The following is a 15,696-nucleotide window of genomic DNA, read 5'->3' on the forward strand; positions in this document are numbered from 1 at the left end:
CAGATGTACTATACTTCCCATACTGCCAAACCAACCCTTACTCCAACCACCATACCATTTCCAATTAATAGAGACCACACCAAGTTGGAGTAAATATTGTCCGTAGCAGCCTCTTTATTAACCAATAAATTTAAATGAACATAACCATAAAAAACATCTGATCTTCGCGTTGGTCTTTGCATGCACTCCACATACCATCTGTTAAGTAAATGCACTACGGTACCTTTTATATATGATAATAGGCCTCTAGCCAACATACTGGCTCAGAGACAACCAACTGACCGCAGTGCACCCGTTAACCAAATTCTAGCTAAACCACCGTTGCTGGAATATCACCCTAAGGACCCATACCACTGACGGGTCCCGAACTCTCCTTATCCAAGGTTTCTTCATTCACCCACAAAGACCAACACCCGCCACAGTGCCCAAGGGAAAAACTAACCAACGCTCACTGGATGCCATCCAGCAACCCCAGGACCCACATCTTAATCCCCCCAGATCAGAGGTGTACCCCGTCACCCGAACCACCACCAAGTATCCATTCCTAACCCACAATCTGCTGACACCCCCTTTAACCATTTTTATGAGCTATTTCCCTCCTCTCCGCCAAACGGTCCAATCCCCAAATCGTCCGAGCGATGATCTCGGACCTCACAATCAGCATACACGGGAAAGCCCTGCGGGGTGCCTAAATCTACCTGCATATCCCTTGTTATGTCCCACATGGACTGTAAGCCCAAATAATCACCACTGATGTGTAACACCACAACGTCCGGAGGCCCCATCTAGTCATGCAACGATATGCCCTCCCGACACCATCCTGCTCCCTAGCACGTCCTGTACTCCTAACCAACGAACACTTGTTAATCGGCTAGCAAAGCCCCCTTTTTCCCCTCCTACCTACTGTCTGCTCCTCTTGTCTCCCTCAACTCAGATGAGAGGCCCATATCCAGCCCAGGCCTTGTGTTCCACGTGCAAGAGAACTTCCCAAACCCCAACAAACCCAATGGGCTAAAACCTGCCGCTGAATCTCCAACAACGCAGTGTGCCCCATGCCCCTTTTGCTTACAAGAGAGCCGATACCCTATGAGTGCTCGTCCTAAACTTGTAAGGAAGTACCATCCACTCTGCCATTTACCGAAAAAGGGGGCTTCAAATCTGCAAATTCAGGGTCACCACTGACATCTGGGACCACAAACCCCCTAGTTACTCTGGTGCAGACTAACAACTCCCAGGGTACATCCCCTCTGTAAGATAGCTGTTGCTATGACGTTCCCCACCCCCAGGAGGTGAACAGCGCTGATAAACCCATAACTTCAGACCGCTACACCCCAAATGACGGAGCAGCCTACCCACAGGTAGATGCGACTGCCGCCATACTGTGACCTGTATCACCCCCATAAAATTCCTGTGAAGGAGCCTGACAGCGCCCCTCCCTCACAGCCAGCACCACCGTAAACAATACCTGTGACACAAATTACATATAAAAACCGACTGCCTGCACAAATGTAGCAGGGCACCATACTCCCCCGGCCTTGGAAGGAGGCCCCACAACCTGTCGAGCCGGTCGCATGCACTTAAATCGCCTGATCGCAGCCCCTAGCCTGCCCGAACCCCAATACCCGCTGCGATAAAGAAACCAGGAAAAAATGCCACCCTCGCAACTCCTCCCTGTTTTCCGCTGGAATAAAATGGTCACATCAGCCTTTCTCCACAAACCACTTAAATCCCCCATTCACAAGAAAACACGTTCAAGGCCCATAAAACAATCAATGCCTAACCAATAAACCCACTTCAGCTTATGCCCTGCCTAAGGTCATCGACGGCCTATACATTCATGATTAACCGGTTTAATTCACCCTCCCCATCAAAGGCCCCCCAGCCACCACTACCCTGGCTCAGGGACAATTAACCACTTACATATTACTAGATACAACCTAATTGATACCCCGATAATACCCCCATAATGTCAGGAAGGGACACCCATACTTCAGATGGGCCCAACCCACAGTTATTTTAAAGTCAGAAAGGGACACCCATACCTCCGATGGTCCAAACCCACTGTTATCCACAGTTAGGAAGGGACCACATACCTCAGATGGGCCCAACCCACAGTTGTTCGTACAGTCAGGAAGGGACCTCCATACCTCTGATGGGCCCAACCCACCGCTATTCAGTTAGGAAGGGACACCCATACCTCCGATGGGCCCAACCCACCGTTATCCAGTCAGGAAAGGACCCCCATACCTCCAATGGGCCCAACCCACCGTTATCCACTTAGGAAAGGACACCTATACCCCTGATGGGCCCAACCCACCGCTATCCACAGTTAGAAAGTGGACACCCATACCACAGATGGGCCCAACCCCCAGGTATCCCCAGTTAGGAAAGGACCCCATACTTCAGATGAGCCCAACCCACCATATTCCTAGTCAGGACGGGGCACCTATACCTCAGGTGGGTCCCACCCCCCTTTTTCCACAGTTAGTAAGAGCCACTCATCCCTCAGCTGAGCCCAACCTACCGTTCTTACCCCGTTAGGAAGGGACACCCATACCTCATACAGGCCCAGCCAATGGGACGCCCCTAGATTCCCGAAGGGCTTGACCCACCATTTCCCCCCAGTTAAGAAGGGACTTCCCTACCTCAGATAGACCCAACCCACAGTGTCCCACTGGTAGGAAGGGATCCATACAACAGATGTGGCCAACCCACTATTTTTCACTGGTAGGATGGGAACCCCGTGCCTCCATTGAGCCTGTCCCTCCCTTTCTCCATGCGGTCCCCACCCTTGTCCCGGGGTAGACACTCCGCCGGCCCCTCCTTTGGAAACCAAAACAAAACCGATTCGGGCCCTCGCCTAGTACAGAAGGCGCCCCCACCAACCACGGTGCCTGTAATATCACCGCAAGGAGGCATAGCCTCCCCGTAGACTCCCCTGTGAGCCCCATGCACTGCTTATGTTAACCGCAGCACCGAACCTGTTTGGGGGGGGGTTCTTTCCCCCACTCACTCCCGCCATAATGGCAAAAACAACCGTAACTAATCCAGGAAAAATTCCACTGGATCAGTCCGTACCGGCTCATCCCCCATTGTGCTCTACGCTCTCTTTGTCCCAGCCAGCTTGCCACTTGTCCACGGCAGGCGGGAGAACTGTACCCCAGACCCACCTTCCACAGCTGTCCCATGGATCCCGGTGTAAGGTGCGCCCCTAGAGGCCCCTCAAAAACCTGTACACCTCCTATCGTGTATGAGTCAGCTAAACTAATGGCCGCTTGTGCGCCAGCAGCCTCCCTCGCCATCCCAGCCATGTCAAGCCCACCTGCGGCAACCAGGCTGCAGATGAGCCCACTTGTGCCTTACACCCAACCCAGCAACCTCTGCACTCCAGTATTGCCCCGTTAGCGGTGTGACCACGGAAAATAAGCACCTGGGGAACCCCCCCACAGGCAAACATGACTGTGTGTCCATCCCCTTCCGCTATGGCCTAGGCCCACCCCAACTTACCACCTCTGCTAACCCGCAGACTGCCCAGAAATAGAACATTTGAAAATGGACTTACCAGGCTGCCTAGGAAGTGTCCCACCAGCCAAAGGTCCTGCCTCCCTTGCCTCCGACCATCTCTGGGGCTCTTCCTCCTCTCCCGACACCAACAGTGTGCCTTCTGACCTGACCTTCTGTCAGGTAGGGCATGCCAACATCCAAGAAGGCGGCCGTAGAAGCTGGCCTGTAACTTCAGCTCCTGCCAGAACGCAGCTGGTGCACGTGTGCGTGCACGTGCGTGTGCCGCGGTGCGCACCCCATGACAGTCTTGGCACCAGACAGGCTATTTAAACTGGGTCAGTACCCAGACTCAGGTGCTGTCCGTTCTACAGCGTTCGTGTGCTCTGTTCCCCAGTATCTGATTCCTGTTCCTGTTATCTGACCTGGCTTGTCCTTGACGCTCCTACTTTCTGCCTGCACCTGATCCGGCCTGTTTGACTTTGCATCTGCCTGCTTCTTCTGCTACCTCGCTGCCACCCCTTGCTCTCTCCATTTCATTACAGTTGCCAGGAGGGACTATCCAGACTTCCGCTATAATTGATTCCGGTTTTGTGGACTTATCCTTTGCTGCAAAACATTGTATTCCACTTCAACCCAAAACACTTTCCGTCCATCTGGTCGATGGGTCCACTATTAACTCCGGGGCAGTTACGCAGGAAACTATTCCTCTACCTACCACCATTGCCAAGGATCACCGAGAACTATTGTGACTGGGTGCCATTGCTTCTCCTTTGTTCCCGATCATCCTCGGCATGCCCTGGCTGAGAGCTCATAATCCCCTGCATCAACTGGGCCACAGAAGAAATCACGTTTCTTTCTCCCTACTGCGTCCAGCACTGCTTACGAATCCCTTGTGACCAGCCTTCTTTACTATTCTGAGGCTTGTCAATCCGTACCCACAGTTTATCACGATTTCCTTGACGTATTCAGCAAGAAAGGGGCAGAGTCTCTCCCTCCTCATCGGCCCTACAATTGTCCAATCGAACTCCTTCCCGAAGACTAAACAAGGTGCCAGATTCTGTTGGTCTCTGGAGGCTCAGACTGCCTTCGAGACTCTGAAAAAGCTGTTAGCCTGCTTCTGTCCTGAAGCATCCTGATTCGGCCCAGCCATATGTCTTAGAGGTGGACACATCTGAAACAGCGGTTGGAGCTATACTTTCTCAGAGGCAGGGACCCAAGGCTCTGCTGCACCCAGTTTTTTCTCGCAAGTTGTCAAATGCTGAAAAGAATTATTATGTCGGGGATCGTGAACTTCTAGCGATCAAAGCTGCACTGGAGGAATGGAGGCATCTATTAGAAGGGGCTGCACACCCGATTTTAATCTATACAGACCGCAACAAATCTAGAATATCTGAAGACTGCAAAGAGATTGAAACCCCGGCAGGCCAGGTGGGCACTTTTCTTTTCTAGATTTACCTTCCATTTAACATACAGGCCTGGATCAAAAAACACAAAACCTGATGCATTGTCACGCATGTTCAGCAAGTCACAAGAAATCTCCCCTCCAGATACCATTCTGTCGTCCGGAAACTTCCTCCTATTACAAGGGGAATTAATGACCCAAATCAAACAAGCTTCAGTAGGAAGCCCCTCGCCACCCGGGATCACCTTACTAGCAAGAGATGGGCTACTTTGGTATGGAGACAAAGTCTTTGTACCAGAGGGTCTGCGAATCTCCACCTTGGGCTTGTGCCATGACCACATGCTTGCAGGACATTTTGGCATTAACAAAACGTCCGAACTGATGCAACGAACATTTTGGTGGCCCGGAATGGAGAAAGACTGTAAAAAGTATGTAGAATCATGTACCACTTGTATCCGCAACAAAAACAGCAGATCCAAGGCTTGGGGTCTGTTAAAGCCACTTCCGGTTCCGAGTAGACCTTGGCAGATGATTTCCATAGACTTTATCGTGGAGCTGCCCCCATCCGAGGGCTACAATACTATTTTTGTGGTCGTCGACCGCCTGTCCAAGATGACCCATTTTCTCCCTATGAAGGGCACTCCCTCTGCACAAGAGACTGCACAAACCTTTATCAGAGAGATTATAAGGCTTCACGGAGTTCCGGCAAACATAGTTTCCGACAGAGGGGTCCAGTTCACCTCCAGGTTCTGGAGGTCTTTGTGCGAATCTCTGGGAATTGAACTTTCATTCTAATCAGCCTATCATCCGCAAAACTAATAAACAAACAGAAAGGACCAATCAAACACTCGAACAATATCTTTGCTGTTTCTCTTCATTTTCACGAATTCTACAACATTTCTGTTCATTCAGCCACAAAGCAATCGCCTTTCTTCGCAAACTATGGTTTTCATCCTTCTTTTCTATTCAACACAATTCCAGAGTGCTCTGTACCTGCTGTTCTTGAAACGATGTACTTTTTTTAATACCAACAATAAATTGTTACAGGAAACAATGGCCAAGACCCAGGCCTGCAACAAAGAAGTCTTTAAAAGAAGAGAAGGGGGGAATCACTTGCCCCACGAAGAAACTGAGACCTAAGTTCATGGGGCCATTCCCTGTGAAGAAACGGATCAACAATGTTGCATACGAGCTGGAACTACTGGACTCTTTCAGGATCCATCCCATATTTCATGTAACCCTACTAAAACCCGCTATCCCTGATCCGTTTCCTGGTCGAGATGTTGCTCCACCTGAACCTGTGCTGGTAGACGGTGAGGAGGAGTTCAAAGTAGAGGCGGTATTAGATTGCAGGAAGAGGAGGAATCAGGTTCAGTACCTAATTAAGTGGAGGGGATATGGACCGGAGGACAACTCCTGGGAACCGGAGGGCAACATTCATGATCAAGAGCTCATCCAAACCTTCAAGAACGCTCATCCTGACAAAGTGGCCAGATTGGGCATCCGGAGGCTGCCTGTTAGGAGGGGGCAATGTCAGGAAGGGCATGCCAACATCCAAGATGGCAGCCGTAGAAGACGGGCTGTAACTTCAACTCCTGCCAGAACGCCGCTGGTGCGCATGCCCGCGCCTGCGCGCGTGCACGCACCACAGCGTGCAACCCGTGACAGTCTTGGCGCCAGACAGGCTATTTAAACTGGGTCAGTACCCAGACTCAGGTGCTGTCCGTTCTACAGCGTTCGTGTGCTCTCTTCCCCAGTACCTGTTCCTGTTATCTGACCCGGCTTGTCCTTGACGCTCCTGCTTTCTGCCTGCACTTGATCCGGCCTGCTTGATTTTGCATCTGCCTGCTCCTTCTGCTACCTCGCTGCCAGCCCAACACTTACCCGGCCTGTACTCTCCGTGGGGGCACTCAATGCGGGGAGGAGCCAGGAGCACCTCTGGGGGACCACAGAAGAGGAGGATCAGGGCCACTCTGTTCAAAACCCTTGGACAAAGGGGGTAAGCATAAAATGTTTGTTATTTTAAAGAAAATAAAACAAACCTTTACTATCACTTTAAGAGCTTGAAAGAAATTGGACAGCAGCAGGAAATTTTGCATCAATGAGAACAGGGACAACCACATAGAACTAATGGCCAATTTCTATCTGCCATTTAAAGCAAGCCTATTACTGTTTAATGAAAAAGCAGATATCACTGCTAAAGCTTGTAAAAAATCGTTTTTTTTTTTAACTAAAATTAATCAGATACAAATGCTGCTGCTGTATGTAAGCCAAGCAATGTGTAAAAGAAAAAAAGAAAAACACTGCAAAATATATGCTGCCAATGAATGCTGTTGAGACTGTGAGTAAAAAGCTTCATAACACTACAAACTGCTTTAGGTCACCCACAAGGATTGAAGGATTTTCCCTTTAAAGCTGAATTAAAAATCCCTCTCTCTACCCATTGAACAGTATTTAAAAAAATATTTTGCATCACTACTCTATGGCTGTCCCATATGACTGTGCACAGTTTCCTATGCCTTTTGTCACAGTAGTCTGCCTATTAGCCAAAAATGGGCAGAGTTTAAGAACAAGGATTGTACATAGAACAATATTGGACCTCTGAAAAGTATAAGCATGCATATGTACTCAGTACTTGGTTGGGGCCCCTTTTGAAGCAATACTGCCTCAATGTGTCGTGGAATGCAATACTGTGCAATACCCCCCCTACAATACTCTGCATACCCCCTATAATACTCTGCAATACCCCCCCTGCGCAATACTCTGCATACCCCCGGCAATACTCTGCATACCCCCCTGCGCAATACTCTGCATACCCCCCTGCGCAATACTCTGCATATCCCCCTGCGCAATACTCTGCATATCCCCCTGCGCAATACTCTGCATATCCCCCTGCGCAATACTCTGCATACCCCCCTGCGCAATACTCTGCATACCCCCCTGCGCAATACTCTGCATACCCCCCTGCGCAATACTCTGCATACCCCCCTGCGCAATACTCTGCATATCCCCCTGCGCAATACTCTGCATACCCCCTCCGAAATACTCTGCATACCCCCCCCCTGCGAAATACTCTGCATACTCCCCCCTGCGAAATACTCTGCATACCCCCCCCTGCGAAATACTCTGCATACCCCCCCTGCAAAATACTCTGCATACCCCCCCTGCGCAATACTCTGCATACCCCCCCCTGCGCAATACTCTGCATACCCCCCTGCGCAATACTCTGCATACCCCCCTGCGCAATACTCTGCATACCCCCCTGCGAAATACTCTGCATACCCCCCTGCGCAATACTCTGCATACCCCCCTGCACAATACTCTGCATACCACCCCCTGCGCAATACTCTGCATACTCCCCCTGCTCAATACTCTGCATACCCCCCTGCGCAATACTCTGCATTACTCCCCGGCAATACTCTGCATTACTCCCCGGCAATACTCTGCATTACTCCCCGGCAATACTCTGCATTACCCCTGCACAATTACTCTGCAATACCCCCCGCACCAATACTCTGCAATACCCCCACACCAATACTCTGCAATACCCCCACACCAATACTCTGCAATACCCCCGCACCAATACTCTGCAATACCCCCGCACCAATACTCTGCAATACCCCCGCACCAATACTCTGCAATACCCCCGCACCAATACTCTGCAATACCCCCGCACCAATACTCTGCAATACCCCCACACCAATACTCTGCAATTCCCCAACACCAATACTCTGCAATACCCCGGCTAATACTCTGCAATACCCCGGCTAATACTCTGCAGTACCCAGAAAATACTCTGGGAAAAAAATGCGTTTTAACCACTTCCCGCCCGCCGGCCGTCATGACGTCCTTGACTTTGTGCAGGGATATCTAAATGATGCCTGCAGCTACAGGCATCATTCAGATATCATTTTTTTCAGCCGGCGATTCCCTACACCATAAGAACGATCATGGCCGCTGTTCCGCCTCTTGATTGTTCTTACAGGAGGCGAAAGGGGACGTCTCCCCTCCCTTCTCCCTCCGGTGCCTCTTCTGACTCACCGCTACGATCGAAACCAGGATCGTTTTATTTTTTTAAATTTTTCTTTCAGGCTTCCCAGCCTAGAGGTGAGATGTGGGGTCTTATTGACCCCACATCTCACTGTAAAGAGGACCTGTCATGCTATATTCCTATTACAAGGGATGTTTACATTCCTTGTAATAGGAATAAAAGTGATCAAAACATTTATTTTTGGGGAAAAACGTATCAAACTAAAATAAATAAAGTGAAATGAACAATAAATTTTTTTTTTTTTTTTTTAAAGCGCCCCTGTTCCTGTGTGCACGTATACAGAAGCGACCGCACACGCAAGTCCCACCCACATATGAAAACGGTGTTCAAACAACACACGTGAGGTATCGCTGCGAACGTTGGAGCAAGAGCAATACTTTTGGCCCTAGAGCTCTTCTCCACCTAAAAAGATGTAACCAGTAAAAATATTTAAAGCGTCGCCTATGGGGATTTTTAAGTAGCGAAGTTTGCCGCCATTCCACAAGCGTGTGCAATTTTGAAGGGTGACATGTTGGGTATCTATTGACTCGGCGTAACTTCATCTTTCATATTATGCAAAAACATTGGGCTAACTTTAATGTTTTTTTTTTTTTAAAAGCACAAAACCGTTTTATTTCCAAAAAAACACATTCGAACAATTGCTGCGAAAATAACGTGCGCAATAAAAAGTTGCAACGACAGCCATTGTATTCTCTAGGGTTTTTTCTAAAAAAGCATATATAATGTTTTGGGGTTCTATGTAATTTTTTAGCAAATAAATGATGATTTTTCCATGTAGGAGAGGAATGTCAGAATTGGTCTGGGTGTTCCAGAACGCCTGATGGTGCTCCCTGCATGTCGGGCCTCTGTATGTGGCCACGCTGTGTAAAAGTCTCACACATTTGGTATCGGCATACTCGGGAGGAATAGCAGAATGTGTTTTGGGGTGTAATTAGTGTTATGCATATGCTGTGTGTGAGAAATAACCGGCGAATATGAACATTTTGTTAAAAAAAAAAAAAAAAAAAAAAATCTTGATTTTGCAAAGAATTGTGGGAAAAAATTACAACTTCTAAAAACTCACCATGCCTCTTTCTAAATACCTTGGAATGTCTTCTTTCCAAAAAGGGGTCATTTGGGGGGTATTTGTACTTTTCTGGCTTGTTAGGGTCTCAAGAAATGAGAGAGGCTGTCGGTACATCAGATGTGATCAAATTGATCAATTTTCAGTAATTGGTACCATAGCTTGTAGACCCTATAACTTTCACCCAGACTAAATAATAACCCAATTTTTTTTTTTTTTTACCAAAGATATGTAGCAGTATACATTTTAGGCCAAATTTATGAAAAAAAAATACTTTTTTGCAAAATGTTATAATAGAAATGAAGAAAAATTCATTTTTTTTACAAAATTTTCTTTCTTTTTTCATTTATAGCGGAAAAAATAAAAACCGCAGAGGTGATCAAATACCACCAAAAGAAAGCTCTATTTGTGGGAAAAACAGGACAAAAATTTCATTTGGTTACAGTGTTGTATGACTGAGTTATTGTCATTCAAAATGTGAGAGCACCAAAAGCTGAAAATTGGTCTGGTTATTAAGGGTGTTTAAGTGCCCAGTTGTCAAGTGGTTAAAAACAAAAGTGAAACTGTAGGCACATTATATGATTGAATTTAATCTATTTTTAAAAGGAATCAGTTAACTTTTATGTCTCTATACCCTGTAAACAGTCATTTCAGCAAAAATATTTTTTTCCTTTAGTGACCCTTTAATGAAGCACAGTGGACCAACACTAGCAGATGACATGGCTCCCCAAATCAACACAGACTGTGGAAACTTCACACTAGACTTCAAGCATCTTGCAGTGTGTGGCTCTCCATTCTTCCTCCATATTCTGGGTCCTTGGTTTCCAAATGAGATGCAAAATTTGCTCTCATCAGAAAAGAGGACTTTGGACAAACCAGGTCTGGTTTTCTTTAGACCAGGTAAGATGCTTCTGACGTTGTTTGTTGTTCAGGAGTGGCTTGACAAGAGAAATACCACATTTGAAGCCCATGTTCAGGATCTGTCTGTGTGTGGTGGCTCTTGATGCACTGACTCCAGCCTCAGTCCACTCCTTGTGAAAGTCCCCAACACTTTTGAATGGCCTTTTCCTGACAATCCTCTCAAGGCTGCGGTCATGCCTGCTGCTTGTGCACATTTTTCTTCCACACTTTTCCCTTCCACATAACTTTCTATTAATATGCTTTGATACAGCACTTTGGGAACATCCAACTTATTTTGCAATTACCTTTTGAGGCAAATCAATGATGGTTTTCTGCACAACTGTCAGGTCAACAGTCTTTCCCATGATTGTGATTCCTACTGAACCAGACTGAGAGACAATTTAAAGGCTCAGGAACCCTTTGCAGGTGTTATGGCTTAATTAGCTGATTAGAGTGGGGCACTTTGAGCCTAGAATATTGCATCTTTTTACAATATTCTAATTTTCTGAGATTGTGGATTTGGGGTTTTCATGAGCTGTAAGCCATAATCATCACAATTATGACAATTCACGGCTTGAACTATCTTGCTTTGCATGTAATGAGTCTATCTCATATATTAGTTTCACCCTTTAAAGTGGAGTTCCACCCATAAATATAACATTACATCAGTAGTTTTAAAAAAATGTCATTAGTCCTTTAAGAATTTTTTTTTTTTTTTTTAGATGCCTTCAAAGTGTTGTTGCTAGGCAGAATAGTTAATCTTCCCTCTTCCTGCACCTAGGTGCTTAAGCTTCCTAACCTACACCGCACAGACTCCTGGGAATGTAGTGGGTGTAACTTTCCAGGAGTCTGTGCACTCCCCAGTCTCGAAGAATCATGTGACTTGGACAGTACATGTGCTGAAACCTATTACACTGCTTGTGCAGCACTGAGCATTTGCGAGATCTGCAAGGCTGAAATCCAGGAAGTCATACAGTCTGGCTTCATGATGCCCACACTTAAGATGGCCCCAGTCAATTTCTATTTTATAAAGTGTCTAAATGCTGTAACAACCTAACAAAACGGACCTTAGTTTACAGACTAACTTTACTAGAATACATTAAGCTTGTGTATTACAGGGGTATTTATATTTAAAAAGTGAAATTGTGGCCTGAACTCCACTTTAAGTTGCATTAGTGAAATAAATGAACTTTTGCACAATATTCAAATTTTTCGAGTATCACCTGTATATATTGTGACAGGAAGTAAGGTAAATCTGTGGGTGTTGTCACAGATGGGAGATACATGTCTGCCTTGTTTAGACAATACACCAATTATTATCAGGCGTCGGCTGCAGAAGTAGCCAGAAAGGTTTAAGGGCGTTGGAAAACTTCAAATGTTCAGAATGAGACAATTAAGGCCTCTATAAGTAATCCAGAGGATTACTACTGACTGCTGCATCCTGAGGCTTTTTGAGTGAAGGAGAGCAGTGAACAGAATACTTCTGAAGAGGGGAGGTGTTGTTGATTTTTCTGTGTGAAAAAAATCAAAAAGAGACTATTGTTTTCTGCTGTAGGACCAGCAGTGTCTGCCCAGCACTAGCCTGTGCCAGACTCCATAGATAGGGTCCTGTGTGGTGAAGGTAGATGCCCCAAAGTGGCCAGGGTTTATTTTATGTATGATTTTGTTTATGCTGTTTGGATGCTTGCACTTGTTTCCAGCAAGATGGAAGAATAAACCAAAATCTTTGTTTTCAACCGTCTTCGACTGCCTTTCTATATAAATTCAGTGTGTAGTGAACCCATCCAGGAGGTCACACACCCTGCTACCGAGCTAACCCCTTACACAATATATATATATATATATATATATATATATATATATATATATATATATATATATATATATTGCAGTCAGTGTAGAATATATATATATATATATATATATATATATATATATATACAGTTCAGGCAGTGTAGTATATATCGATTTATATATACAGTATCTCACAAAAGTCCTAAACCCCATTGGGCATCTGTGGGGAATCCTCAAATGGAAGGTGGAGAAGCGCAAGGTCTCTAAGATCCATCAGCTCTGTGATGTCGTCATGGAGGAGTGGAAGAGGACTCCAGTGGCAACCTGTGAAGCTCTGGTGAACTTCATACCCAAGAAGGTTAAGGCAGTGCTGGAAAATAATTGTGGCCACACAAAGCATTGATACTTTGGTCCCAATTTGGACATTTTCTCTTATGGATGTACTTACTTTTGTTGCCAGCGGTTTATACATTAATGGATGTGTGTTAAGTTATTTTGAGGGGACAGCAAATTTACACCGTTATACAAGCTGTACACTCACTTCTTTACATTGTAGCAAAGTGTAATTTTTTCAGTGTTGTCACATAAAAAGGTATAATAAAATATTTACAAAATGCGAGGGGTGTACTCACTTTTGTGAGATACTGTATATACCGTATTTATCAGCTTATAACATGCACCCCAATTTTAAGAGGGAAGTTTAAGGAAATAATGTTTTGACAGGCCCACATCCAGTACACAGCCCCCCTCTCCCTGCACAGTACACAGCCCCCCGTCCAGTATACAGCCCCCTCCCCCATCCAGTATACAGCCCCCCCCCCTGCACAGTACACAGCCCCCATCCAGTACACATCCTCCCATCCAGTATACAGCCCCCATCCAGTATACAGCCCCCTCCCCCTGCAAACTGCACAGCCCCCCCCCCTGCACCCCCAGGAGACCACCAGTCTCCTGGGACAGCACTGCCAGCATTCTCTACACATAAGAAAAAAAATCACTGCCTGGTCACATGACTGCTCTCCTCTGATGTTACACAGATGGTCGTGTGACCGCTCTCCTCCTTAAAACTAAAGCTACACTCGGAGAAGGAGGAGCAGGAGGAGCAGGAGGAGGAGAGCAGCCAGAAAAAAAAAGAGCTATTGAAATATTTACATGGTTTGTTTTTACAATGACACTGACACAGGAGGAGCAGTGTATGAGAAGGGGCTGGCAAGTGATTTTTTCAACCACCCCAATGGGTGGTTTACCGCCCGATCCCCGCCCCCTGTTGATAAAACATAGTATTGGCGTATAACACACAGGCACTGTTTCCCCTCTGTTTTCAGGGGAAAAAAATCGCGTGTTATGCACCGATATATACTATATATATATATATATATATATATATATATATATATATAGCACTGACCCCCGAAGGAGCTGCTGGTTTAATTTGGGCCTGCACTCTACTAATAAACCCCACTAACTTGGCTCAATCCCCTTGGCACAGCTGTGATGCAATGCAATACAATACAATGTAAGACAATACAAAATACCTGTATTATAACCCCAGGATCCACTGACTGCACTTGGAGTGAGAAAAACAGTACGCCACAACAACTGGATACTTAACCAGAGATATATTTTACTGTGAAATATGCAAAGAAGTGATTACAGTAATTGTGCTGTCATCCCAACGTAAGATGACAGCACAATTGATTTAAACATAAGCTATTTGAAAACAGTATACATAAACATTTTATACCTGGGAGCTCCCCCTACTTTATTAGCTATGCGTGAGATCTCACTTAAAGTACTTGGTCTTGGATCTTCTTTTCTTCGCTAGCTAAAGTGATTTGTAATCCACAGTTTTGATGAGTCAAATTGAAGTGAAAATGCTCCTGGTGTAACTGCAACAACTATTTTAAAATCGCTTGAAATGTCAAATTAGATAGGCCTCAAGCCTTCTCAGTTTCAGTTCCTCTGTGGAACTATAAATCCCAGTGAGGCCTGTATATGAGTCTAACTGCGTGTAAACTTAGCAAACTGTGGGTCGTGACCCGCTCACCCACTGGATCGGAGCTCCGGGTAGTAACTTTTGTTCAGGGTCCTGTGACTGCAACTTGCTTCTCTGTCAGCTCTGTTCAGCTCCGCTGGATGGATCCGGTTCTCTGATGCTCGGATGAGTGTCTCTCGGTCTCTGCAATCCGGCCACTGTCCTCTAGCTCTCCGAGCTCAGCCTTCCCTCCCCAGCAGCTCGGCATCCGCATCCAGAAGGCTTTTGTTTACACTCCTGTCTCCCCCCGTCTCCAAGGCAACCAAAAACCTCAACCAAAACATCTCTCTGCATTACCAGTATTTGGGTCTCTCCTCGTCTCCAAGGCAACCAAAATACTAAACAAAACATCTCTCTGCATTACCAGTATTTGGTCACTAGATGGCTCCAAATACTTAAACATAGCAATGTCCATAGACGTTGTATTAAAGTATGCAAACACACATCAATATACAAGAATGTCAGCGCTACACACTCCCCCTACTTTATCTCTTTGGTCCTCCAAAGAGGTTCAAATTGCTAACTCTATTCTGCATTTTAGCCTCTATACGGTTATACAATACAGACAGAGGAGCTTCCCACCAATTGTCATATGATGGGGAGCTATCCTGTGCACTCACAGCTGATACTACTGTGTCTGGTACAGATGTGCCAAGGGGTGAGGTGGGGTTGTCCCTTACTGAATCAAAAGTAGAGGGACCAGACAGTTCAAGGTTTCTTTTGCTGATAAACTGAGATGCTTCAGAGCATTCGCCCAATGTATCATAAGTCAGTCTGCGTGGTGGGCGAATGTCTCTCTTTGCTCTTTGCACTTTCGGGGTATCCATTCCTTTTTGACAAATGTCGTCATCCCTCCTCTCAGTGACTAAAAATGGAGAGTAAATAAGAGTACTGGGCTCTTCTGCAAGATGAGTTGCCGGCACAAATTCTGGGGCCTCTGCCCTGAG

This window comes from Rana temporaria, chromosome 3 (assembly GCF_905171775.1).
Source record: "Rana temporaria chromosome 3, aRanTem1.1, whole genome shotgun sequence".
In the NCBI taxonomy this organism is placed as follows: Eukaryota; Metazoa; Chordata; class Amphibia; order Anura; family Ranidae; genus Rana; species Rana temporaria.